Source organism: Pleurodeles waltl, chromosome 4_1 (genome assembly GCF_031143425.1).
Source record: "Pleurodeles waltl isolate 20211129_DDA chromosome 4_1, aPleWal1.hap1.20221129, whole genome shotgun sequence".
NCBI classification, from domain to species: Eukaryota; Metazoa; Chordata; class Amphibia; order Caudata; family Salamandridae; genus Pleurodeles; species Pleurodeles waltl.
This window is the reverse complement of record NC_090442.1, coordinates 38,148,606-38,176,093: the sequence shown is the minus strand read 5'-3', so window position 1 is coordinate 38,176,093 and position 27,488 is coordinate 38,148,606. Positions and strand designations below refer to the sequence as shown.

The window sequence follows — 27,488 nt, the reverse complement described above, 5'->3', positions numbered from 1 at the left end:
ATCAGAAGATTGAGGGTTCCAGTCCCTTCGTGGTTGAGTCTTTTTCTCACAGCACCCAACTTATCTTTACATACAAACTGGAAACACACTCTTACAATACTCCTTTCACTCTCACTCATTAAGAAAGCCCAATGCAAACTGCACAATCAGTCACGTTATGCCTTCAGCATTGCTACTTTTCTGTCTTTCTGCCATACCAAAGTACCTCTTCATAAATGCCACGGATATGCAATACGTATACAACAATATGACATGGCACAATCATTCTGATCAGAACTGTGGGTAGATTCAGTGCAGGGAGTGTGTGCGTGCAGAAAGCAGAAACTATGCATGGGTAGAAGCTCTATGATTTTCTCCAGGAATAATGCAAATTGTCCCTCAGAAAAAATATAGTACTAGAGAAGAATCATAAAGGGTTGACACAATTGCTGCCTTTGCTGTTGCCCCAGTTGTGTAATCTGTCAAGGACTGGTCTCTTGCAGATTGAGGCACCTAGTTGCAATTGTGTGGTAAAAATCACCCTTACAACCATTTTTGCTATAAACTTGAGATCTTTCTGAGATACAATCTCACAGACTTCTTATGAATGAGGAACTCTGAAATTGTCACATTCCAATTTGTACGTCCTTAAAACTATGCTGGTTATTCAAATGGGCAGATTGTTTTTTTAATTCCTTTCTGTCTCGAGTTGTAGTTATATTGATACAGAGGCATAATTGCTGAATGATATATATTGGTTTGATTGAAATATGTTCGTAGAGGTGGTGATAGGCTTTCTGTGTCTGTCTGAGAGCAAGGACCGGTTAACGTCTTTTTCCAAGAGCAGTTTGTTGTGAAAGGTATCAGGCAAAGGAGTATGTATTGTGATGTGGTTCTCTGACTGCTTCTGTCCAGTTGCCAAAAGTTCCAAGGCCCTATGATAGCACAAAAACGGTAAGATTGAAGTGTTGGGTGCCGGAGGTTTAAAATGGTCAGTTTAATTAAAGACAGAAAAGTGAAACGAATGACTGCAGAAATACTGTATGTGGCCATGAACTGAGATGAAAGGATGATTTTGGAACTCTGTCTTGCAGATTACCCTCAATGCCGCAATGGATAGGGCACTACTCTCACAGACCAGGGGGTGTAAGTTTAAGTCTATCTGAGGTGCACACCCTGAACTAATACATTTTTGCTGAAACCTAATCATATTGTTTACTCTTCCTCGTAGCAGCTTGCCAGGGTGATAGTATATTGCAATAGAAAAATTCCACTTCTTCACTCAAAAGTGTCATGCTGGTTACCCAAATGTGCAGCGTGTCATTTTACACAGCTTTCTTAATTGAAATTAAACTTGGACTCACTTGAAATATTCTCTTTCAGAATGAATGTTTTGAGCTGCTGTGAATTTTATTTCTAGAGGTGGTGACAGGCTTTCAGGTATGTGCTTAGGTCAAGGCCCTGTTCCTGTCACTTGTATAAGCTAATTCAGGGAGCAAATTAGCAAGTCAAGAAATGGGAAGTCTGAACTACTGTCAAAGCAGTTTCATTCTCTATTCAAATAATCCAAAAATACCATTGCAGCATAAAACAGAGTATTCAATAAAAGAAGAAGGAGGATTAACGGCAAAAAAGGACATCATAAGATATGAAACTTTGGAAATTATCTAGATATTGTTTGAAAAAACTCCTTTGATGAAAAGAAGATGAAGAACTGTATGGGATCCTGTCCTGCGCACCTGTAATTGATATGTTCCACATCCATTCATACCACCTAACCCTAAACACCAAAACATATTGCAGTCAGTGACCATGTGGCCTAATGGATAAGGTGTCTGACTTCGGATCAGAAGATTGAGGGTTCGAGTCCCTTCATGGTTTGGTCTTTTTCTCACAGCACCCAACTTATCTTTACATACATACTGGAAATACACTCTTAAAATACTCCTTTCACTCTCACTCATTAAGAAAGCCCAATGCAAACTGCACAATCAGTCACGTTATGCCTTCAGCATTGCTACTTTTCTGTCTTTCTGCCATACCAAAGTACCTCTTCATAAATGCCACGGATATGCAATACGTATACAACAATATGACATGGCACAATCATTCTGAACAGAACTGTGGGTAGATTCAGTGCAGGGAGTGTGTGCGTGCAGAAACTATGCATGGGTACAAGCTCTATGATTTTCTCCAGGAATAATGCAAATTGTCCCTCAGAAAAAGTATAGTACTAGAGAAGAATCATAAAGGATTGACACAATTGCTGCCTTTGCTGTTGCCCCAGTTGTGTAATCTGTTAAGGACTGGTCTCTTGCAGATTGAGGCACCTAGTTGCAATTGTGTGGTAAAAATCACCCTTACAACCATTTTTGCTATACACTTGAGATCTTTCTGAGATACTATCTCACAGACTTCTTATGAATGAGGAACTCTGAAATTGTCACATTCCAATTTGTACGTCCTTAAAACTCTGCTGGTTATTCAAATGGGCAGATTGTTTTTTAAATTCCTTTCTGTCTCGAGTTGTAGTTATATTGATACAGAGGCATAATTGTTGAATGATATATATTGGTTTGATTGAAATATGTTCGTAGAGGTGGTGATAGGCTTTCTGTGTCTGTCTGAGAGCATGGACCGGTTAACGGATTTTTCCAAGAGCAGTTTGTTGTGAAAGGTATCAGGCAAAGGAGTATGTATTGTGATGTGGTTCTCTGACTGCTTCTGTCCACTTGCCAAAAGTTCCAAGGCCCTATGATAGCACAAAAACGGTAAGATTGAAGTGGTGGGTGCCAGAGGTTTAAAATGGTCAGTTTAATTAAAGACAGAAAAGTGAAACGAATGACTGCAGAAATACTGTATGTGGCCATGAACTGAGATGAAAGGATGATTTTGGAACACTGTCTTGCAGATTACCCTCAATGCCGCAATGGATCGGGCACTACTCTCACAGACCAGGGTGTGTAAGTTTAAGTCTATCTGAGGTGCGCACCCTGAACTAATACATTTTTGCTGAAACCTAATCATATTGTTTACTCTTCCTCGTAGCAGCTTGCCAGGGTGATAGTATATTGCAACAGAACCATTCCACTTCTTCACTGAAAAGAGTCATGCTGGTTACCCAAATGTGCAGCGTGTCATTTTATACAGCTTTCTTTATTGAAATTAAACTTGGACTCACTTGAAATATTCTCTTTCAAAATTAATGTTTTGAGCTGCTGTGAATTTTATTTCTAGAGGTGGTGACAGGCTTTCCGGTACGTGCTTAGGTCAAGGCCCTGTTCATGTCACTTGTATAAGCTAATTCAGGGAGCAAATTAGCAAGTCAAGAAATGGGAAGTCTGAACTATTGTCAAAGCAGTTTCATTCTCTTTTCAAATAATCCAAAAATACCATTGCAGCATAAAACAGAGTATTCAATAAAAGAAGAAAGGAGGATTAACGGCAAAAAAGCACATCATAAGATATGAAACTTTGGAAATTATCTGGATATTGTTTGAAAAAACTCCTTTGATGGAGGGAATATGAAGAATGGTATGGGATCCTGTCCTGCGCACCTGTAATTGATATGTTCCACATCCAATCATACCACCTAACCCTAAACACCCAAATATATTGCAGTCAGTGACCATGTGGCCTGATGGGTAAGACGTCTGACTTTGGATCAGAAGATTGAGGGTTCGAGTCCCTTCATGGTTGAATCTTTTTCTCACAGCACCCAACTTATCTTTACATACAAACTGGAAACACACTCTTACAATACTCCTTTCACTCTCACTCATTAAGAAAGCCCAATGCAAACTGCACAATCAGTCACGTTATGCCTTCAGCATTGCTACTTTTCTGTCTTTCTACCATACCAAAGTACCTCTTCATAAATGCAATGGATATGCAATACGTATGCAACAATATAACACCGCACAATCATTCTTAACAGAACTGTGGATAGATGCAGTGCAGGGAGTGTGTGCGTGCAGAAAGCAGAAACTATGTATGCGTAGAAGCTCTATGATTTTCTCCAGGAATAATGCTAATTGTCGCTCAAAAAAAATATAGTACTGGAGAAGAATCATAAAGGATTGACACAATTGCTGCCTTTGCTGTTGCCCCAATTGAGTAATCTGTCAAGGACTGGTCTCTTGCAGATTGAGGCACCTAGTTGCAATTGTGTGGTAAAAATCACCCTTACAACCATTTTTGCTATAAACTTGAGATCTTTCTGAGATACTATCTCACAGACTTCTTATGAATGAGGAACTCTGAAATTGTCACATTCCAATTTGTACGTCCTTAAAACTCTGCTGGTTATTCAAATGGGCAGATTGTTTTTTAAATTCCTTTCTGTCTCGAGTTGTAGTTATATTGAAAATTGGAAATTATCTAGATATTGTTTGAAAAAACTCCTTTGATGGAAAGAAGATGAAGAACGGTATGGGATCCTGTCCTGCGCACCTGTAATTGATATGTTCCACATCCATTCATACCACCTAACCCTAAACACCCAAACATATTGCAGTCAGTGACCATGTGGCCTAATGGATAAGGTGTCTGACTTTGGATCAGAAGATTGAGGGTTCGAGTCCCTTCACGGTTGAGTCTTTTTCTCACAGCACACAACTTATCTTTACATACAAACTGGAAATACACTCTTACAATACTCCTTTCATTCTCACTCATTAAGAAAGCCCAATGCAAACTGCACAATCAGTCACGTTATGCCTTCAGCATTGCTACTTTTCTGTCTTTCTGCCATACCAAAGTACCTCTTCATAAATGCTACGGATATGCAATACATATATAACAATATGACATGGCACAATCATTCCGAACAGAACTGTGGGTAGATTCAGTGCAGGGAGTGTGTGCGAGCAGAAAGCAGAAACTATGCATGCGTAGAAACTCTATGATTTTCTCCAGGAATAATGCAAATTGTCCCTCAGAAAAAATATAGTACTGGAGAAGAATCATAAAGGATTGACACAATTGCTGCCTTTGCTGTTGCCCCAATTGTGTAATCTGTCAAGGACTGGTCTCTTGCAGATTGAGGCACCTAGTTGCAATTGTGTGGTATAAATCACCCTTACAACCATTTTTGCTATAAACTTGAGATCTTTCTGAGATACTATCTCAAAGACTTCTTATGAATGAGGAACTCTGAAATTGTCACATTCCAATTTGTACGTCCTTAAAACTCTGCTGGTTATTCAAATGGGCAGATTGTTTTTTAAATTCCTTTCTGTCTCGAGTTGTAGTTATATTGATACAAAGGCATAATTGTTGAATGATATATATTGGTTTGATTGAAATATGTTCGTAGAGGTGGTGATAGGCTTTCTGTGTCTGTCTGAGAGCAAGGACCGGTTAACGTCTTTTTCCAAGAGCAGTTTGTTGTGAAAGGTATCAGGCAAAGGAGTATGTATTGCGATGTGGTTCTCTGACTGTTTCTGTCCACTTGCCAAAAGTTCCAAGGCCCTATGATAGCACAAAAACGGTAAGATTGAAGTGGTGGGTGCCAGAGGTTTAAAATGGTCAGTTTAATTAAAGACAGAAAAGTGAAACGAATGACTGCAGAAATACTGTATGTGGCCATGAACTGAGATGAAAGGATGATTTTGGAACTCTGTCTTGCAGATTACCCTCAATGCCGCAATGGATAGGGCACTACTCTCACAGACCAGGGTGTGTAAGTTTAAGTCTATCTGAGGTGCGCACCCTGAACTAATACATTTTTGCTGAAACCTAATCATATTGTTTACTCTTCCTCGTAGCAGCTTGCCAGGGTGATAGTATATTGCAACAGAACCATTCCACTTCTTCACTGAAAAGAGTCATGCTGGTTACCCAAATGTGCAGCGTGTCATTTTATACAGCTTTCTTTATTGAAATTAAACTTGGACTCACTTGAAATATTCTCTTTCAAAATGAATGTTTTGAGCTGCTGTGAATTTAATTTCTAGAGGTGGTGACAGGCTTTCCGGTACGTGCTTAGGTCAAGGCCCTGTTCATGTCACTTGTATAAGCTAATTCAGGGAGCAAATTAGCAAGTCAAGAAATGGGAAGTCTGAACTACTGTCAAAGCAGTTTCATTCTCTTTTCAAATAATCCAAAAATACCATTGCAGCATAAAACAGAGTATTCAATAAAAGAAGAAAGGAGGATTAACGGCAAAAAAGCACATCATAAGATATGAAACTTTGGAAATTATCTGGATATTGTTTGAAAAAACTCCTTTGATGGAGGGAAGATGAAGAATGGTATGGGATCCTGTCCTGCGCACCTGTAATTGATATGTTCCACATCCAATCATACCACCTAACCCTAAACACCCAAACATATTACAGTCAGTGACCATGTGGCCTAATGGATAAGACGTCTGACTTTGGATCAGAAGATTGAGGGTTCGAGTCCCTTCATGGTTGAATCTTTTTCTCACAGCACCCAACTTATCTTTACATACAAACTGGAAACACACTCTTACAATACTCCTTTCACTCTCACTCATTAAGAAAGCCCAATGCAAACTGCACAATCAGTCACGTTATGCCTTCAGCATTGCTACTTTTCTGTCTTTCTGCCATACCAAAGTACCTCTTCATAAATGCCATTGATATGCAATACGTATGCAACAATATAACACCGCACAATCATTCTTAACAGAACTGTGGATAGATGCAGTGCAGGGAGTGTGTGCGTGCAGAAAGCAGAAACTATGTATGCGTAGAAGCTCTATGATTTTCTCCAGGAATAATGCTAATTGTCGCTCAGAAAAAATATAGTACTGGAGAAGAATCATAAAGGATTGACACAATTGCTGCCTTTGCTGTTGCCCCAATTGTGTAATCTGTCAAGGACTGGTCTCTTGCAGATTGAGGCACCTAGTTGCAATTGTGTGGTATAAATCACCCTTACAACCATTTTTGCTATAAACTTGAGATCTTTCTGAGATACTATCCCACAGACTTCTTATGAATGAGGAACTCTGAAATTGTCACATTCCAATTTGTACGTCCTTAAAACTATGCTGGTTATTCAAATGGGCAGATTGTTTTTTAAATTCCTTTCTGTCTCGAGTTGTAGTTATATTGAAAATTGGAAATTATCTAGATATTGTTTGAAAAAACTCCTTTGATGGAAAGAAGATGAAGAACGGTATGGGATCCTGTCCTGCGCACCTGTAATTGATATGTTCCACATCCATTCATACCACCTAACCCTAAACACCCAAACATATTGCAGTCAGTGGCCATGTGGCCTAATGGATAAGGTGTCTGACTTTGGATCAGAAGATTGAGGGTTCGAGTCCCTTCATGGTTGAGTCTTTTTCTCACAGCACCCAACTTATCTTTACAGTCAAACTGGAATCACACTCTTACAATACTCCTTTCATTCTCACTCATTAAGAAAGCCCAATGCAAACTGCACAATCAGTCACGTTATGCCTTCAGCATTGCTACTTTTCTGTCTTTCTGCCATACCAAAGTACCTCTTCATAAATGCTACGGATATGCAATACATATATAACAATATGACATGGCACAATCATTCCGAACAGAACTGTGGGTAGATTCAGTGCAGGGAGTGTGTGCGTGCAGAAAGCAGAAACTATGCATGCGTAGAAGCTCTATGATTTTCTCCAGGAATAATGCAAATTGTCCCTCAGAAAAAGTATAGTACTAGAGAAGAATCATAAAGGATTGACACAATTGCTGCCTTTGCTGTTGCCCCAGTTGTGTAATCTGTCAAGGACTGGTCTCTTGCAGATTGAGGCACCTAGTTGCAATTGTGTGGTAAAAATCACCCTTACAACCATTTTTGCTATAAACTTGAGATCTTTCTGAGATACTATCTCACAGACTTCTTATGAATGAGGAACTCTGAAATTGTCACATTCCAATTTGTACGTCCTTAAAACTCTGCTGGTTATTCAAATGGGCAGATTGTTTTTTAAATTCCTTTCTGTCTCGAGTTGTAGTTATATTGATACAGAGGCATAATTGTTGAATGATATATATTGGTTTGATTGAAATATGTTCGTAGAGGTGGTGATAGGCTTTCTGTGTCTGTCTGAGAGCAAGGACCGGTTAAAGTCTTTTTCCAAGAGCAGTTTGTTGTGAAAGGTATCAGGCAAAGGAGTATGTATTGTGATGTGGTTCTCTGACTGCTTCTGTCCACTTGCCAAAAGTTCCAAGGCCCTATGATAGCACAAAAACAGTAAGATTGAAGTGGTGGGTGCCGGAGGTTTAAAATGGTCAGTTTAATTAAAGACAGAAAAGTGAAACGAATGACTGCAGAAATACTGTATGTGGCCATGAACTGAGATGAAAGGATGATTTTGGAACTCTGTCTTGCAGATTACCCTCAATGCCGCAATGGATAGGGCACTACTCTCACAGACCAGGGTGTGTAAGTTTAAGTCTATCTGAGGTGCACACCCTGAACTAATACATTTTTGCTGAAACCTAATCATATTGTTTACTCTTCCTCGTAGCAGCTTGCCAGGGTGATAGTATATTGCAACAGAACCATTCCACTTCTTCACTGAAAAGAGTCATGCTGGTTACCCAAATGTGCAGCGTGTCATTTTATACAGCTTTCTTTATTGAAATTAAACTTGGACTCACTTGAAATATTCTCTTTCAAAATGAATGTTTTGAGCTGCTCTGAATTTTATTTCTAGAGGTGGTGACAGGCTTTCAGGTACGTGCTTAGGTCAAGGCCCTGTTCATGTCACTTGTATAAGCTAATTCAGGGAGCAAATTAGCAAGTCAAGAAATGGGAAGTCTGAACTACTGTCAAAGCAGTTTCATTCTCTTTTCAAATAATCCAAAAATACCATTGCAGCATAAAACAGAGTATTCAATAAAAGAAGAAAGGAGGATTAACGGCAAAAAAGCACATCATAAGATATGAAACTTTGGAAATTATCTAGATATTGTTTGAAAAAACTCCTTTGATGGAAAGAAGATGAAGAACGGTATGGGATCCTGTCCTGCGCACCTGTAATTGATATGTTCCACATCCAATCATACCACCTAACCCTAAACACCCAAACATATTGCAGTCAGTGACAATGTGGCCTAATGGATAACGTGTCTGACTTCGGATCAGGAGATTGAGGTTTTGAGTTCCTTCGTGGTTGAGTCTTTTTCTCACAGCACCCAACTTATCTTTACATACAAACTGGAGGCACACTCTTACAATACTCCTTTCACTCTCACTCAGTAAGAAAGCCCAATACAAACTGCACAATCAGTCACGTTATGCCTTCAGCATTGCTACTTTTCTGTCTTTCTGCCATACCAAAGTACCTCTTCATAAATGCCACGGGTATGCAATACGTATGCAACAATATGACACGGCACAATCATTCTTAACAGAACTGTGGTTAGATGCAGTGCAGGGAGTGTGTGCGTGCAGAAAGCAGAAACTATGCATGCGTAGAAACTCTATGATTTTCTCCAGGAATAATGCAAGTTGTCCCTCAGAAAAAATTTTGTACTGGAGAAGAATCATAAAGGATTGACACAATTGCTGCCTTTGCTGTTGCCCCAAATGTGTAATCTGTCAAGGACTGGTCTCTTGCAGATTGAGGCACCTAGTTGCAATTGTGTGGTATAAATCACCCTTACAACCATTTTTGCTATAAACTTGAGATCTTTCTGAGATACTATCTCAAAGACTTCTTGTGAATGAGGAACTCTGAAATTGTCACATTCCAATTTGTACGTCCTTAAAACTCTGCTGGCTATTCAAATGGGCAGATTGTTTTTTAAATTCCTTTCTGTCTCGAGTTGTAGTTATATTGATACAAGGCATAATTGTTGAATGATATATATTGGTTTGATTGAAATATGTTCGTAGAGGTGGTGATAGGCTTTCTGTGTCTGTCTGAGAGCAAGGACCGGTTAACGTCTTTTTCCAAGAGCAATTTGTTGTGAAAGGTATCAGGCAAAGGAGTATGTATTGTGATGTGGTTCTCTGACTGCTTCTGTCCACTTGCCAAAAGTTCCAAGGCCCTATGATAGCACAAAAACGGTAAGATTGAAGTGGTGGGTGCCGGAGGTTTAAAATGGTCAGTTTAATTAAAGACAGAAAAGTGAAACGAATGACTGCAGAAATACTGTATGTGGCCATGAACTGAGATGAAAGGATGATTTTGGAACTCTGTCTTGCACATTACCCTCAATGCCGCAATGGATAGGGCACTACTCTCACAGACCAGGGTGTGTAAGTTTAAGTCTATCTGAGGTGCACACCCTGAACTAATACATTTTTGCTGAAACCTAATCATATTGTTTACTCTTCCTCGTAGCAGCTTGCCAGGGTGATAGTATATTGCAACAGAACCATTCCACTTCTTCACTGAAAAGAGTCATGCTGGTTACCCAAATATGCAGCGTGTCATTTTATACAGCTTTCTTTATTGAAATTAAACTTGGACTCACTTGAAATATTCTCTTTCAAAATGAATGTTTTGAGCTGCTGTGAATTTTGCTGTGAGGTGGTGACAGGCTTTCAGGTACGTGCTTCGGTCAAGGCCCTGTTCATGTCATTTGTATAAGCTAATTAAGGGATCAAATTAGCAAATCAAGAAATGGGAAGTCTGAACTACTGTCAAAGCAGTTTCATTCTCTTTTCAAATAATCCAAAAATACCATTGCAGCATAAAACAGAGTATTCAATAAAAGAAGAAAGGCGGATTAACGGCAAAAAAGCACATCATAAGATATGAAACTTTGGAAATTATCTAGATATTGTTTGAAAAAACTCCTTTGATGGAAAGAAGATGAAGAACGGTATGGGATCCTGTCCTGCGCACCTGTAATTGATATGTTCCACATCCATTCATACCACCTAACCCTAAACACCCAAACATATTACAGTCAGTGACCATGTGGCCTAATGGATAAGGCATCTGACTTCGGATCAGAAGATTGAGGGTTCGAGTCCGTTCATGGTTGAGTCTTTTTCTCACAGCACCCAACTTATCTTTACATACAAACTGGAAACACACTCTTACAATACTCCTTTCACTCTCACTCATTAAGAAAGCCCAATGCAAACTGCACAATCAGTCACGTTATGCCTTCAGCATTGCTACTTTTCTGTCTTTCTGCCATACCAAAGTACCTCTTCATAAATGCCATGGATATGCAATACGTATGCAACAACATGACATGGCACAATCATTCTTAACAGAACTGTGGGTAGATGCAGTGCAGGAAGTGTGCGTGCAGAAAGCAGAAACTATGCATGCGTAGAAGCTCTATGATTTTCTCCAGGAATAATGCTAATTGTCCCTCAGAAAAATATAGTACTGGAGAAGAATCATAAAGGATTGACACAATTGCAGCCTTTGCTGTTGCCCCAATTGTGTAATCTGTCAAGGACTGGTCTCTTGCAGATTGAGGCACCTAGTTGCAATTGTGTGGTATAAATCACCCTTACAACCATTTTTGCTATAAACTTGAGATCTTTCTGAGATACTATCCCACAGACTTCTTATGAATGAGGAACTCTGAAATTGTCACATTCCAATTTGTACGTCCTTAAAACTATGCTGGTTATTCAAATGGGCAGATTGTTTTTTAAATTCCTTTCTGTCTCGAGTTGTAGTTATATTGAAAATTGGAAATTATCTAGATATTGTTTGAAAAAACTCCTTTGATGGAAAGAAGATGAAGAACGGTATGGGATCCTGTCCTGCGCACCTGTAATTGATATGTTCCACATCCATTCATACCACCTAACCCTAAACACCCAAACATATTGCAGTCAGTGGCCATGTGGCCTAATGGATAAGGTGTCTGACTTTGGATCAGAAGATTGAGGGTTCGAGTCCCTTCATGGTTGAGTCTTTTTCTCACAGCACCCAACTTATCTTTACAGTCAAACTGGAATCACACTCTTACAATACTCCTTTCATTCTCACTCATTAAGAAAGCCCAATGCAAACTGCACAATCAGTCACGTTATGCCTTCAGCATTGCTACTTTTCTGTCTTTCTGCCATACCAAAGTACCTCTTCATAAATGCTACGGATATGCAATACATATATAACAATATGACATGGCACAATCATTCCGAACAGAACTGTGGGTAGATTCAGTGCAGGGAGTGTGTGCGTGCAGAAAGCAGAAACTATGCATGCGTAGAAGCTCTATGATTTTCTCCAGGAATAATGCAAATTGTCCCTCAGAAAAAGTATAGTACTAGAGAAGAATCATAAAGGATTGACACAATTGCTGCCTTTGCTGTTGCCCCAGTTGTGTAATCTGTCAAGGACTGGTCTCTTGCAGATTGAGGCACCTAGTTGCAATTGTGTGGTAAAAATCACCCTTACAACCATTTTTGCTATAAACTTGAGATCTTTCTGAGATACTATCTCACAGACTTCTTATGAATGAGGAACTCTGAAATTGTCACATTCCAATTTGTACGTCCTTAAAACTCTGCTGGTTATTCAAATGGGCAGATTGTTTTTTAAATTCCTTTCTGTCTCGAGTTGTAGTTATATTGATACAGAGGCATAATTGTTGAATGATATATATTGGTTTGATTGAAATATGTTCGTAGAGGTGGTGATAGGCTTTCTGTGTCTGTCTGAGAGCAAGGACCGGTTAAAGTCTTTTTCCAAGAGCAGTTTGTTGTGAAAGGTATCAGGCAAAGGAGTATGTATTGTGATGTGGTTCTCTGACTGCTTCTGTCCACTTGCCAAAAGTTCCAAGGCCCTATGATAGCACAAAAACAGTAAGATTGAAGTGGTGGGTGCCGGAGGTTTAAAATGGTCAGTTTAATTAAAGACAGAAAAGTGAAACGAATGACTGCAGAAATACTGTATGTGGCCATGAACTGAGATGAAAGGATGATTTTGGAACTCTGTCTTGCAGATTACCCTCAATGCCGCAATGGATAGGGCACTACTCTCACAGACCAGGGTGTGTAAGTTTAAGTCTATCTGAGGTGCACACCCTGAACTAATACATTTTTGCTGAAACCTAATCATATTGTTTACTCTTCCTCGTAGCAGCTTGCCAGGGTGATAGTATATTGCAACAGAACCATTCCACTTCTTCACTGAAAAGAGTCATGCTGGTTACCCAAATGTGCAGCGTGTCATTTTATACAGCTTTCTTTATTGAAATTAAACTTGGACTCACTTGAAATATTCTCTTTCAAAATGAATGTTTTGAGCTGCTCTGAATTTTATTTCTAGAGGTGGTGACAGGCTTTCAGGTACGTGCTTAGGTCAAGGCCCTGTTCATGTCACTTGTATAAGCTAATTCAGGGAGCAAATTAGCAAGTCAAGAAATGGGAAGTCTGAACTACTGTCAAAGCAGTTTCATTCTCTTTTCAAATAATCCAAAAATACCATTGCAGCATAAAACAGAGTATTCAATAAAAGAAGAAAGGAGGATTAACGGCAAAAAAGCACATCATAAGATATGAAACTTTGGAAATTATCTAGATATTGTTTGAAAAAACTCCTTTGATGGAAAGAAGATGAAGAACGGTATGGGATCCTGTCCTGCGCACCTGTAATTGATATGTTCCACATCCAATCATACCACCTAACCCTAAACACCCAAACATATTGCAGTCAGTGACAATGTGGCCTAATGGATAACGTGTCTGACTTCGGATCAGGAGATTGAGGTTTTGAGTTCCTTCGTGGTTGAGTCTTTTTCTCACAGCACCCAACTTATCTTTACATACAAACTGGAGGCACACTCTTACAATACTCCTTTCACTCTCACTCAGTAAGAAAGCCCAATACAAACTGCACAATCAGTCACGTTATGCCTTCAGCATTGCTACTTTTCTGTCTTTCTGCCATACCAAAGTACCTCTTCATAAATGCCACGGGTATGCAATACGTATGCAACAATATGACACGGCACAATCATTCTTAACAGAACTGTGGTTAGATGCAGTGCAGGGAGTGTGTGCGTGCAGAAAGCAGAAACTATGCATGCGTAGAAACTCTATGATTTTCTCCAGGAATAATGCAAGTTGTCCCTCAGAAAAATTTTTGTACTGGAGAAGAATCATAAAGGATTGACACAATTGCTGCCTTTGCTGTTGCCCCAAATGTGTAATCTGTCAAGGACTGGTCTCTTGCAGATTGAGGCACCTAGTTGCAATTGTGTGGTATAAATCACCCTTACAACCATTTTTGCTATAAACTTGAGATCTTTCTGAGATACTATCTCAAAGACTTCTTATGAATGAGGAACTCTGAAATTGTCACATTCCAATTTGTACGTCCTTAAAACTCTGCTGGCTATTCAAATGGGCAGATTGTTTTTTAAATTCCTTTCTGTCTCGAGTTGTAGTTATATTGATACAAGGCATAATTGTTGAATGATATATATTGGTTTGATTGAAATATGTTCGTAGAGGTGGTGATAGGCTTTCTGTGTCTGTCTGAGAGCAAGGACCGGTTAACGTCTTTTTCCAAGAGCAATTTGTTGTGAAAGGTATCAGGCAAAGGAGTATGTATTGTGATGTGGTTCTCTGACTGCTTCTGTCCACTTGCCAAAAGTTCCAAGGCCCTATGATAGCACAAAAACGGTAAGATTGAAGTGGTGGGTGCCGGAGGTTTAAAATGGTCAGTTTAATTAAAGACAGAAAAGTGAAACGAATGACTGCAGAAATACTGTATGTGGCCATGAACTGAGATGAAAGGATGATTTTGGAACTCTGTCTTGCACATTACCCTCAATGCCGCAATGGATAGGGCACTACTCTCACAGACCAGGGTGTGTAAGTTTAAGTCTATCTGAGGTGCACACCCTGAACTAATACATTTTTGCTGAAACCTAATCATATTGTTTACTCTTCCTCGTAGCAGCTTGCCAGGGTGATAGTATATTGCAACAGAACCATTCCACTTCTTCACTGAAAAGAGTCATGCTGGTTACCCAAATATGCAGCGTGTCATTTTATACAGCTTTCTTTATTGAAATTAAACTTGGACTCACTTGAAATATTCTCTTTCAAAATGAATGTTTTGAGCTGCTGTGAATTTTGCTGTGAGGTGGTGACAGGCTTTCAGGTACGTGCTTCGGTCAAGGCCCTGTTCATGTCATTTGTATAAGCTAATTAAGGGATCAAATTAGCAAATCAAGAAATGGGAAGTCTGAACTACTGTCAAAGCAGTTTCATTCTCTTTTCAAATAATCCAAAAATACCATTGCAGCATAAAACAGAGTATTCAATAAAAGAAGAAAGGCGGATTAACGGCAAAAAAGCACATCATAAGATATGAAACTTTGGAAATTATCTAGATATTGTTTGAAAAAACTCCTTTGATGGAAAGAAGATGAAGAACGGTATGGGATCCTGTCCTGCGCACCTGTAATTGATATGTTCCACATCCATTCATACCACCTAACCCTAAACACCCAAACATATTACAGTCAGTGACCATGTGGCCTAATGGATAAGGCATCTGACTTCGGATCAGAAGATTGAGGGTTCGAGTCCGTTCATGGTTGAGTCTTTTTCTCACAGCACCCAACTTATCTTTACATACAAACTGGAAACACACTCTTACAATACTCCTTTCACTCTCACTCATTAAGAAAGCCCAATGCAAACTGCACAATCAGTCACGTTATGCCTTCAGCATTGCTACTTTTCTGTCTTTCTGCCATACCAAAGTACCTCTTCATAAATGCCATGGATATGCAATACGTATGCAACAACATGACATGGCACAATCATTCTTAACAGAACTGTGGGTAGATGCAGTGCAGGAAGTGTGTGCGTGCAGAAAGCAGAAACTATGCATGCGTAGAAGCTCTATGATTTTCTCCAGGAATAATGCTAATTGTCCCTCAGAAAAATATAGTACTGGAGAAGAATCATAAAGGATTTACACAATTGCAGCCTTTGCTGTTGCCCAAATTGTGTAATCTGTCAAGGACTGGTCTCTTGCAGATTGAGGCACCTAGTTGCAATTGTGTGGTATAAATCACCCTTACAACCATTTTTGGTATAATCTTGAGATCTTCCTGAGATACTATCTCACAGACTTCTTATGAATGAGGAACTCTGAAATTGTAACATTCCAATTTGTACGTCCTTAAAACTCTACTGGTTATTCAAATGGGCATATTGTTTTTTAAATTCCTTTCTGTCTCTAGTTGTAGTTATATTGATACAAAGGCATAATTGTTGAATGATATATATTGGTTTGATTGAAATATGTTCGTAGAGGTGGTGATAGGCTTTCTGTGTCTGTCTGAGAGCAAGGACCGGTTAACGTCTTTTTCCAAGAGCAGTTTGTTGTGAAAGGTATCAGGCAAAGGAGTATGTATTGTGATGTGGTTCTCTGACTGCTTCTGTCCACTTGCCAAAAGTTCCAAGGCCCTATGATAGCACAAAAACGGTAAGATTGAAGTGGTGGGTGCCGGAGGTTTAAAATGGTCAGTTTAATTAAAGACAGAAAAGTGAAACGAATGACTGCAGAAATACTGTATGCGTCCATGAACTGAGATGAAAGGATGATTTTGGAACTCTGTCTTGCAGATTACCCTCAATGCCGCATTGGATAGGGCACTACTCTCACAGACCAGGGTGTGTAAGTTTAAGTCTATCTGAGGTGCACACCCTGAACTAATACATTTTTGCTGAAACCTAATCATATTGTTTACTCTTCCTCGTAGCAGCTTGCCAGGGTGATAGTATATTGCAACAGAACCATTCCACTTCTTCACTGAAAAGAGTCATGCAGGTTACCCAAATGTGCAGCGTGTCATTTTATACAGCTTTCTTTATTGAAATTAAACTTGGACTCACTTGAAATATTCTCTTTCAAAATGAATGTTTTGAGCTGCTGTGAATTTTATTTCTAGAGGTGGTGACAGGCTTTCCGGTACGTGCTTAGGTCAAGGCCCTGTTCATGTCACTTGTATAAGCTAATTCAGGGAGCAAATTAGCAAGTCAAGAAATGGGAAGTCTGAACTACTGTCAAAGCAGTTTCATTCTCTTTTCAAATAATCCAAAAATACCATTGCAGCATAAAACAGAGTATTCAATAAAAGAAGAAAGGAGGATTAACGGCAAAAAAGCACATCATAAGATATGAAACTTTGGAAATTATCTGGATATTGTTTGAAAAAACTCCTTTGATGGAGGGAAGATGAAGAATGGTATGGGATCCTGTCCTGCGCACCTGTAATTGATATGTTCCACATCCAATCATACCACCTAACCCTAAACACCCAAACATATTGCAGTCAGTGACAATGTGGCCTAATGGATAACGTGTCTGACTTCGGATCAGGAGATTGAGGTTTGGAGTTCCTTCGTGGTTGAGTCTTTTTCTCACAGCACCCAACTTATCTTTACATACAAACTGGAGGCACACTCTTATAATACTCCTTTCACTCTCACTCAGTAAGAAAGCCCAATACAAACTGCACAATCAGTCACGTTATGCCTTCAGCATTGCTACTTTTCTGTCTTTCTGCCATACCAAAGTACCTCTTCATAAATGCCACGGATATGCAATACGTATGCAACAATATGACACGGCACAATCATTCTTAACAGAACTGTGGGTAGATGCAGTGCAGGGAGTGTGTGCGTGCAGAAAGCAGAAACTATGCATGCGTAGAAACTCTATGATTTTCTCCAGGAATAATGCAAATTGTCCCTCAGAAAAAATTTAGTACTGGAGAAGAATCATAAAGGATTGACACAATTGCTGCCTTTGCTGTTGCCCCAATTGTGTAATCTGTCAAGGACTGGTCTCTTGCAGATTGAGGCACCTAGTTGCAATTGTGTGGTATAAATCACCCTTACAACCATTTTTGCTATAAACTTGAGATCTTTCTGAGATACTATCTCAAAGACTTCTTATGAATGAGGAACTCTGAAATTGTCACATTCCAATTTGTACGTCCTTAAAACTATGCTGGTTATTCAAATGGGCAGATTGTTTTTTAAATTCCTTTCTGTCTCGAGTTGTAGTTATATTGATACAAGGCATAATTGTTGAATGATATATATTGGTTTGATTGAAATATGTTCGTAGAGGTGGTGATAGGCTTTCTGTGTCTGTCTGAGAGCAAGGACCGGTTAACGTCTTTTTCCAAGAGCAATTTGTTGTGAAAGGTATCAGGCAAAGGAGTATGTATTGTGATGTGGTTCTCTGACTGCTTCTGTCCACTTGCCAAAAGTTCCAAGGCCCTATGATAGCACAAAAACTGTAAGATTGAAGTGGTGGGTGCCGGAGGTTTAAAATGGTCAGTTTAATTAAAGACAGAAAAGTGAAACGAATGACTGCAGAAATACTGTATGTGGCCATGAACTGAGATGAAAGGATGATTTTGGAACTCTGTCTTGCACATTACCCTCAATGCCGCAATGGATAGGGCACTACTCTCACAGACCAGGGTGTGTAAGTTTAAGTCTATCTGAGGTGCACACCCTGAACTAATACATTTTTGCTGAAACCTAATCATATTGTTTACTCTTCCTCGTAGCAGCTTGCCAGGGTGATAGTATATTGCAACAGAACCATTCCACTTCTTCACTGAAAAGAGTCATGCTGGTTACCCAAATGTGCAGCGTGTCATTTTATACAGCTTTCTTTATTGAAATTAAACTTGGACTCACTTGAAATATTCTCTTTCAAAATGAATGTTTTGAGCTGCTGTGAATTTTGCTGTGAGGTGGTGACAGGCTTTCAGGTACGTGCTTCGGTCAAGGCCCTGTTCATGTCACTTGTATAAGCTAATTCAGGGAGCAAATTAGCAAATCAAGAAATGGGAAGTCTGAACTACTGTCAAAGCAGTTTCATTCTCTTTTCAAATAATCCAAAAATACCATTGCAGCATAAAACAGAGTATTCAATAAAAGAAGAAAGGAGGATTAACGGCAAAAAAGCACATCATAAGATATGAAACTTTGGAAATTATCTAGATATTGTTTGAAAAAACTCCTTTGATGGAAAGAAGATGAAGAACGGTATGGGGTCCTGTCCTGCGCACCTGTAATTGATATGTTCCACATCCATTCATACCACCTAACCCTAAACACCCAAACATATTACAGTCAGTGACCATGTGGCCTAATGGATAAGGCATCTGACTTCGGGTCAGAAGATTGAGGGTTCGAGTCCGTTTATGGTTGAGTCTTTTTCTCACAGCACCCAACTTATCTTTACATACAAACTGGAAACACACTCTTACAATACTCCTTTCACTCTCACTCATTAAGAAAGCCCAATGCAAACTGCACAATCAGTCACGTTATGCCTTCAGCATTGCTACTTTTCTGTCTTTCTGCCATACCAAAGTACCTCTTCATAAATGCTACGGATATGCAATACGTATACAACAGTATGACATGGCACAATCATTCCGAACAGAACTGTGGGTAGATTCAGTGCAGGGAGTGTGTGCGTGCAGAAAGCAGAAACTATGCATGGGTAGAAGCTCTATGATTTTCTCCAGGAATAATGCAAATTGTCCCTCAGAAAAAGTATAGTACTAGAGAAGAATCATAAAGGATTGACACAATTGCTACCTTTGATGTTGCCCCAGTTGTGTAATCTGTCAAGGACTGGTCTCTTGCAGATTGAGGCACCTAGTTGCAATTGTGTGGTAAAAATCACCCTTACAACCATTTTTGCTATAAACTTGAGATCTTTCTGAGATACTATCTCACAGACTTCTTATGAATGAGGAACTCTGAAATTGTCACACTCCAATTTGTACGTCCTTAAAACTCTGCTGGTTATTCAAATATGCAGATTGTTTTTTAAATTCCTTTCTGTCTCGAGTTGTAGTTATATTGATACAGAGGCATAATTGTTGAATGATATATATTGGTTTGATTGAAATATGTTCGTAGAGGTGGTGATAGGCTTTCTGTGTCTGTCTGAGAGCAAGGACCGGTTAACGTATTTTTCCAAGAGCAGTTTGTTGTGAAAGGTATCAGGCAAAGGAGTATGTATTGTGATGTGGTTCTCTGACTGCTTCTGTCCACTTGCCAAAAGTTCCAAGGCCCTATGATAGCACAAAAACTGTAAGATTGAAGTGGTAGGTGCCGGAGGTTTAAAATGGTCAGTTTAATTAAAGACAGAAAAGTGAAACGAATGACTGCAGAAATACTGTATGTGGCCATGAACTGAGATGAAAGGATGATTTTGGAACTCTGTCTTGCAGATTACCCTCAATGCCGCAATGGATAGGGCACTACTCTCACAAACCAGGGTGTGTAAGTTTAAGTCTATCTGAGGTGCACACCCTGAACTAATACATTTTTGCTGAAACCTAATCATATTGTTTACTCTTCCTCGTAGCAGCTTGCCAGGGTGATAGTATATTGCAACAGAACCATTCCACTTCTTCACTGAAAAGAGTCATGCTGGTTACCCAAATGTGCAGCGTGTCATTTTATACAGCTTTCTTTATTGAAATTAAACTTGGACTCACTTGAAATATTCTCTTTCAAAATGAATGTTTTGTGCTGCTGTGAATTTTATTTCTAGAGGTGGTGACAGGCTTTCAGGTACGTGCTTTGGTCAAGGCCCTGTTCATGTCACTTGTATAAGCTAATTCAGGGAGCAAATTAGCAAGTCAAGAAATGGGAAGTCTGAGCTACTGTCAAAGCAGTTTCATTCTCTTTTCAAATAATCCAAAAATGCCATTGCAGCATAAAAAATAGTATTCAATAAAAGAAGAAAGGAGGATTAACGGCAAAAAAGCACAGCATAAGATATGAAACTTTGGAAATTATCTAGATATTGTTTGAAAAAACTCCTTTGATGGAAAGAAGATGAAGAACGGTATGGGATCCTGTCCTGTGCACCTGTAAGTGATATGTTCCACATCCAATCATACACCTAACCCTAAACACCCGAACATATTGCAGTCAGTGACCATGTGGCCTAATGGATAAGGCGTCTGACTTCGCATCAGAAAATTGAGGATTCGAGTCCCTTCATGGTTGAGTCTTTTTCTCACAGCACCCAACTTATCTTTACATACAAACTGGAGGCACACTCTTACAATACTCCTTTCACTCTCACTCATTAAGAAAGCCCAATACAAACTGCACAATCAGTCACGTTATGCCTTCAGCATTGCTACTTTTCTGTCTTTCTGCCATACCAAAGTACCTCATCATAACTGCCACGGATATGCAATACGTATGCAACAATATGACACAGCACAATCATTCTTAACAGAACTGTGGGTAGATGGAGTGTGGGCGTGCAGAAAGCAGAAACTATGCATGCGTTGAAACTCTATGATTTTCTCCAGGAATAATGCAAATTGTCCCTCAGAAAAAATATAGTACTGGAGAAGAATCATAAAGGATTGACACAATTGCTGCCTTTGCTGTTGCCCCAATTGTGTAATCTGTCAAGGACTGGTCTCTTGCAGATTGAGGCACCTAGTTGCAATTGTGTGGTATAAATCACCCTTACAACCATTTTTGCTATAATCCTGAGATCTTTCTGAGATACTATCCCACAGACTTCTTATGAATGAGGAACTCGAAATTGTCACATTCCAATGTGTACGTCCTTAAAACTATGCTGGTTATTCAAATGGGCAGATTGTTTTTTAAATTCCTTTCTGTCTCGAGTTGTAGTTATATTGATACAGAGGCATAATTGTTGAATTATATATTGGTTTGATTGAAATATGTTCGTAGAGGTGGTGAAAGGCTTTCTGTGTCTGTCTGAGAGCAATGACCGGTTAACGTCTTTTTCCAAGAGCAGTTTGTTGTGAAAGGTATCAGGCAAAGGAGTATGTATTGTGATGTGGTTCTCTGACTGCTTCTGTCCACTTGCCAAAAGTTCCAAGGCCCTATGATAGCACAAAAACGGTAAGATTGAAGTGGTGGGTGCCGGAGGTTTAAAATGGTCAGTTTAATTAAAGACAGAAAAGTGAAACGAATGACTGCAGAAATACTGTATGTGGCCATGAACTGAGATGAAAGGATGATTTTGGAACTCTGTCTTGCACATTACCCTCAATGCCGCAATGGATAGGGCACTACTCTCACAGACCAGGGTGTGTAAGTTTAAGTCTATCTGAGGTGCGCACCCTGAACTAATACATTTTTGCTGAAACCTAATCATATTGTTTACTCTTCCTCGTAGCAGCTTGCCAGGGTGATAGTATATTGCAACAGAACCATTCCACTTCTTCACTGAAAAGAGTCATGCTGGTTACCCAAATGTGCAGCGTGTCATTTTATACAGCTTTCTTTATTGAAATTAAACTTGGACTCACTTGAAATATTCTCTTTCAAAATGAAAGTTTTGAGCTGCTGTGAATTTTATTTCTAGAGGTGGTGACAGGCTTTCAGGTGCGTGCTTAGGTTAAGGCCCTGTTCATGTCACTTGTATAAGCTAATTCAGGGAGCAAATTAGCAAGTCAAGAAATGGGAAGTCTGAACTACTGTCAAAGCAGTTTCATTCTCTTTTCAAATAATCCAAAAATACCATTGCAGCATAAAACAGAGTATTCAATAAAAGAACAAAGGAGGATTAACGGCAAAAAAGCACATCATAAGATATGAAACTTTGGAAATTATCTAGATATTGTTTGTAAAACTCCTTTGATGGAAAGAAGATGAAGAACGGTATGGGATCCTGTCCTGCGCACCTGTAATTGATATGTTCCACATCCATTCATACCACCTAACCCTAAACACCCAAACATAATACAGTCAGTGACCATGTGGCCTAATGGATAAGGCGTTTGACTTCAGATCAGAAGCTTGAGGGTTCGAGTCCCTTCATGGTTGAGTCTTTTTCTCAGAGCACCCAACTTATCTTTACATACAAACTGGAAACACATTCTTAAAATACTCCTTTCACTCTCACTCATTAAGAAAGCCCAATGCAAACTGCACAATCAGTCACGTTATGCCTTCAGCATTGCTACTTTTCTGTTTTTCTGCCATACCAAAGTACCTCTTCTTAAATGCCATGGATATGCAATACGTATGCAACAATATGACATGGCACAATCATTCTTAACAGAACTGTGGGTAGATGCAGTGCAGGAAGTGTGTGCGTGCAGAAAGCAGAAACTATGCATGCGTAGAAGCTCTATGATTTTCTCCAGGAATAATGCTAATTGTCCCTCAGAAAAAGTATAGTACTAGAGAAGAATCATAAAGGATTGACACAATTGCTGCCTTTGCGGTTGCCCCAGTTGTGTAATCTGTCAAGGACTGGTCTCTTGCAGATTGAGGCACCTAGTTGCAATTGTGTGGTAAAGATCACCCTTACAACCATTTTTGCTATAAACTTGAGATCTTTCTGAGATACTATCTCACAGACTACTTATGAATGAGGAAATCTGAAATTGTCACATTCCAATTTGTACGTCCTTAAAACTCTGCTGGTTATTCAAATGGGCAGATTGTTTTTTAAATTCCTTTCTGTCTCGAGTTGTAGTTATATTGATACAGAGGCATAATTGTTGAATTATATATATTGGTTTGATTGAAATATGTTCGTAGAGGTGGTGAAAGGCTTTCTGTGTCTGTCTGAGAGCAATGACCGGTTAACGTCTTTTTCCAAGAGCAGTTTGTTGTGAAAGGTATCAGGCAAAGGAGTATGTATTGTGATGTGGTTCTCTGACTGCTTCTGTCCACTTGCCAAAAGTTCCAAGGCCCTATGATAGCACAAAAACGGTAAGATTGAAGTGGTGGGTGCAGGAGGTTTAAAATGGTCAGTTTAATTAAAGACAGAAAAGTGAAACGAATGACTGCAGAAATACTGTATGTGGCCATGAAATGAGATGAAAGGATGATTTTGGAACTCTGTCTTGCACATTACCCTCAATGCCGCAATGGATAGGGCACTACTCTCACAGACCAGGGTGTGTAAGTTTAAGTCTATCTGAGGTGCACACCCTGAACTAATACATTTTTGCTGAAACCTAATCATATTGTTTACTCTTCCTCGTAGCAGCTTGCCAGAGTGATAGTATATTGCAACAGAACCATTCCACTTCTTCACTGAAAAGAGTCATGCTGGTTACCCAAATGTGCAGCGTGTCATTTTATACAGCTTTCTTTATTGAAATTAAACTTGGACTCACTTGAAATATTCTCTTTCAAAATGAATGTTTTGAGCTGCTGTGAATTTTGCTGTGAGGTGGTGACAGGCTTTCAGGTACGTGCTTAGGTCAAGGCCCTGTTCATGTCACTTGTATAAGCTAATTCAGGGAGCAAATTAGCAAGTCAAGAAATGGGAAGTCTGAACTACTGTCAAAGCAGTTTCATTCTCTTTTCAAAGAATCCAAAAATACCATTGCAGCATAAAACAGAGTATTCAATAAAAGAAGAAAGGAGGATTAACGGCAAAAAAGCACATCATAAGATATGAAACTTTGGAAATTATCTAGATATTGTTTGAAAAAACTCCTTTGATGGAAAGAAGATGAAGAACGGTATGGGATCCTGTCCTGCGCACCTCTAATTGATATGTTGCACATCCATTCATACCACCTAACCCTAAACACCCAAACATATTACAGGCAGTGACCATGTGGCCTAATGGATAAGGCGTCTGACTTCAGATCAGAAGATTGAGGGTTCGACTCCCTTCATGGTTGAGTCTTTTTCTCACAGCACCCAACTTATCTTTACATACAAACTGGAAACACATTCTTAAAATACTCCTTTCACTCTCACTCATTAAGAAAGCCCAATGCAAACTGCACAATCAGTCACGTTATGCCTTCAGCATTGCTACTTTTCTGTCTTTCTGCCATACCAAAGTACCTCTTCTTAAATGCCATGGATATGCAATACGTATGCAACAATATGACACAGCACAATCATTCTTAACAGAACTGTGGGTAGATGCAGTGCAGGAAGTGTGTGCGTGCAGAAAGCAGAAACTATGCATGCGTAGAAGCTCTATGATTTTCTCCAGGAATAATGCTAATTGTCCCTCAGAAAAAATATAGTACTGGAGAAGAATCATAAGGGATTGACACAATTGCAGCCTTTGCTGTTGCCCAAATTGTGTAATCTGTCAAGGACTGGTCTCTTGCAGATTGAGGCACCTAGTTGCAATTGTGTGGTATAAATCACCCTTACAACCATTTTTGCTATAAACTTGAGATATTTCTGAGATACTGTCCCACAGACTTGTTATGAATGAGGAACTCTGAAATTGTCACATTCCAATTTGTACGTCCTTAAAACTATGCTGGTTATTCAAATGGGCAGATTGTTTTTTAAATTCCTTTCTGTCTCGAGTTGTAGTTATATTGATACAAGGCATAATTGTTGAATGATATATATTGGTTTGATTGAAATATGTTCGTAGAGGTGGTGATAGGCTTTCGGTGTCTGTCTGAGAGCAAGGACTGGTTAACGTCTTTTTCCAACAGCAATTTGTTGTGAAAGGTATCAGGCAAAGGAGTATGTATTGTGATGTGGTTCTCTGACTGCTTCTGTCCACTTGCCAAAAGTTCCAAGGCCCTATGATAGCACAGAAACTGTAAGATTGAAGTGGTGGGTGCCGGAGGTTTAAAATGGTCAGTTTAATTAAAGACAGAAAAGTGAAACGAATGACTGCAGAAATACTGTATGTGGCCATGAACTGAGATGAAAGGATGATTTTGGAACTCTGTCTTGCACATTACCCTCAATGCCGCAATGGATAGGGCACTACTCTCACAGACCAGGGTGTGTAAGTTTAAGTCTATCTGAGGTGCACACCCTGAACTAATACATTTTTGCTGAAACCTAATCATATTGTTTACTCTTCCTCGTAGCAGCTTGCCAGGGTGATAGTATATTGCAACAGAACCATTCCACTTCTTCACTGAAAAGAGTCATGCTGGTTACCCAAATGTGCAGCGTGTCATTTTATACAGCTTTCTTTATTGAAATTAAACTTGGACTCACTTGAAATATTCTCTTTCAAAATGAATGTTTTGAGCTGCAGTGAATTTTGCTGTGAGGTGGTGACAGGCTTTCAGATACGTGCTTCGGTCAAGGCCCTGTTCATGTCACTTGTATAAGCTAATTCAGGGAGCAAATTAGCAAGTCAAGAAATGGGAAGTCTGAACTACTGTCAAAGCAGTTTCATTCTCTTTTCAAATAATCCAAAAATACCATTGCAGCATAAAACAGAGTATTCAATAAAAGAAGAAAGGAGGATTAACGGCAAAAAAGAACATCATAAGATATGAAACTTTGGAAATTATCTAGATATTGTTTGAAAAAACTCCTTTGATGGAAAGAAGATGAAGAACGGTATGGGATCCTGTCCTGCGCACCTGTAATTGATATGTTCCACATCCATTCATACCACCTAACCCTAAACACCCAAACATATTACAGTCAGTGACCATGTGGCCTAATGGATAAGGCGTCTGACTTCGGATCAGAAGATTGAGGGTTCGAGTCCCTTCATGGTTGAGTCTTTTTCTCACAGCACCCAACTTATCTTTACATACAAACTGGAAACACACTCTTACAATACTCCTTTCACTCTCACTCATTAAGAAAGCCCAATGCAAACTGCACAATCAGTCACGTTATGCCTTCAGCATTGCTACTTTTCTGTCTTTCTGCCATACCAAGGTACCTCTTCATAAATGCCATGGATATGCAATACGTATGCAACAATATGACACAGCACAATCATTCTTAACAGAACTGTGGGTAGATGCAGTGCAGGGAGTGTGTGAGTGCAGAAAGCAGAAACTATGCATGCGTAGAAGCTCCATGATTTTCTCCAGGAATAATGCTAATTGTCCCTCAGAAAAAATATAGTACTGGAGAAGAATCATAAAGGATTGACACAATTGCAGCCTTTGCTGTTGCCCAAATTGTGTAATCTGTCAAGGACTGGTCTCTTGCAGATTGAGGCACCTAGTTGCATTTGTGTGGTATCAATCACCCTTACAACCATTTTTGCTATAATCTTGAGATCTTTCTGAGATACTATCTCACAGACTTCTTATGAATGAGGAACTCTGAAATTGTCACATTCCAAGTTGTACGTCCTTAAAACTCTGCTGGTTATTCAAATGGGCAGATTGTTTTTTAAATTCCTTTCTGTCTCTAGTTGTAGTTATATTGATACAGAGGCATAATTGTTGAATGATATATATTGGTTTGATTGAAATATGTTCGTAGAGGTGGTGATAGGCTTTCTGTGTCTGTCTGAGAGCAAGGACCGGTTAACGTCTTTTTCCAAGAGCAGTTTGTTGTGAAAGGTATCAGGCAAAGGAGTATGTATTGTGATGTGGTTGTCCGACTGCTTCTGTCCACTTGACAAAAGTTCCAAGGCCCTATGATAGCACAAAAACTGTAAGATTGAAGTGGTGGGTGCCGGAGGTTTAAAATGGTCAGTTTAATTAAAGACAGAAAAGTGAAACGAATGACTGCAGAAATACTGTATGTGGCCATGAACTGAGATGAAAGGATGATTTTGGAACTCTGTCTTGCAGATTACCCTCAATGCCGCAATGGATAGGGCACTACTCTCACAGACC

The 27,488-nt window shown here is 39.4% G+C and overlaps 6 non-coding genes across 6 annotated transcripts; all 6 read left to right on the top strand.

The window, feature by feature from the left end:
* The first annotated feature begins 1,787 nt into the window (after positions 1-1,787).
* On the top strand, positions 1,788-1,860 carry TRNAR-UCG (transfer RNA arginine (anticodon UCG)). Its single transcript has one exon. It is a non-coding gene; the product is annotated as a tRNA-Arg (tRNA).
* A 2,640-nt stretch (positions 1,861-4,500) lies between these two features.
* TRNAQ-UUG (transfer RNA glutamine (anticodon UUG)) lies at positions 4,501-4,573 on the top strand. Its single transcript has one exon. It is a non-coding gene; the product is annotated as a tRNA-Gln (tRNA).
* Positions 4,574-6,325: 1,752 nt separating this feature from the next.
* On the top strand, positions 6,326-6,398 carry TRNAQ-UUG (transfer RNA glutamine (anticodon UUG)). Its single transcript has one exon. It is a non-coding gene; the product is annotated as a tRNA-Gln (tRNA).
* An 822-nt stretch (positions 6,399-7,220) lies between these two features.
* TRNAQ-UUG (transfer RNA glutamine (anticodon UUG)) lies at positions 7,221-7,293 on the top strand. Its single transcript has one exon. It is a non-coding gene; the product is annotated as a tRNA-Gln (tRNA).
* A 4,466-nt stretch (positions 7,294-11,759) lies between these two features.
* Positions 11,760-11,832, top strand: TRNAQ-UUG (transfer RNA glutamine (anticodon UUG)). Its single transcript has one exon. It is a non-coding gene; the product is annotated as a tRNA-Gln (tRNA).
* Positions 11,833-26,333: 14,501 nt separating this feature from the next.
* Positions 26,334-26,406, top strand: TRNAR-UCG (transfer RNA arginine (anticodon UCG)). Its single transcript has one exon. It is a non-coding gene; the product is annotated as a tRNA-Arg (tRNA).
* Positions 26,407-27,488: the final 1,082 nt, after the last annotated feature.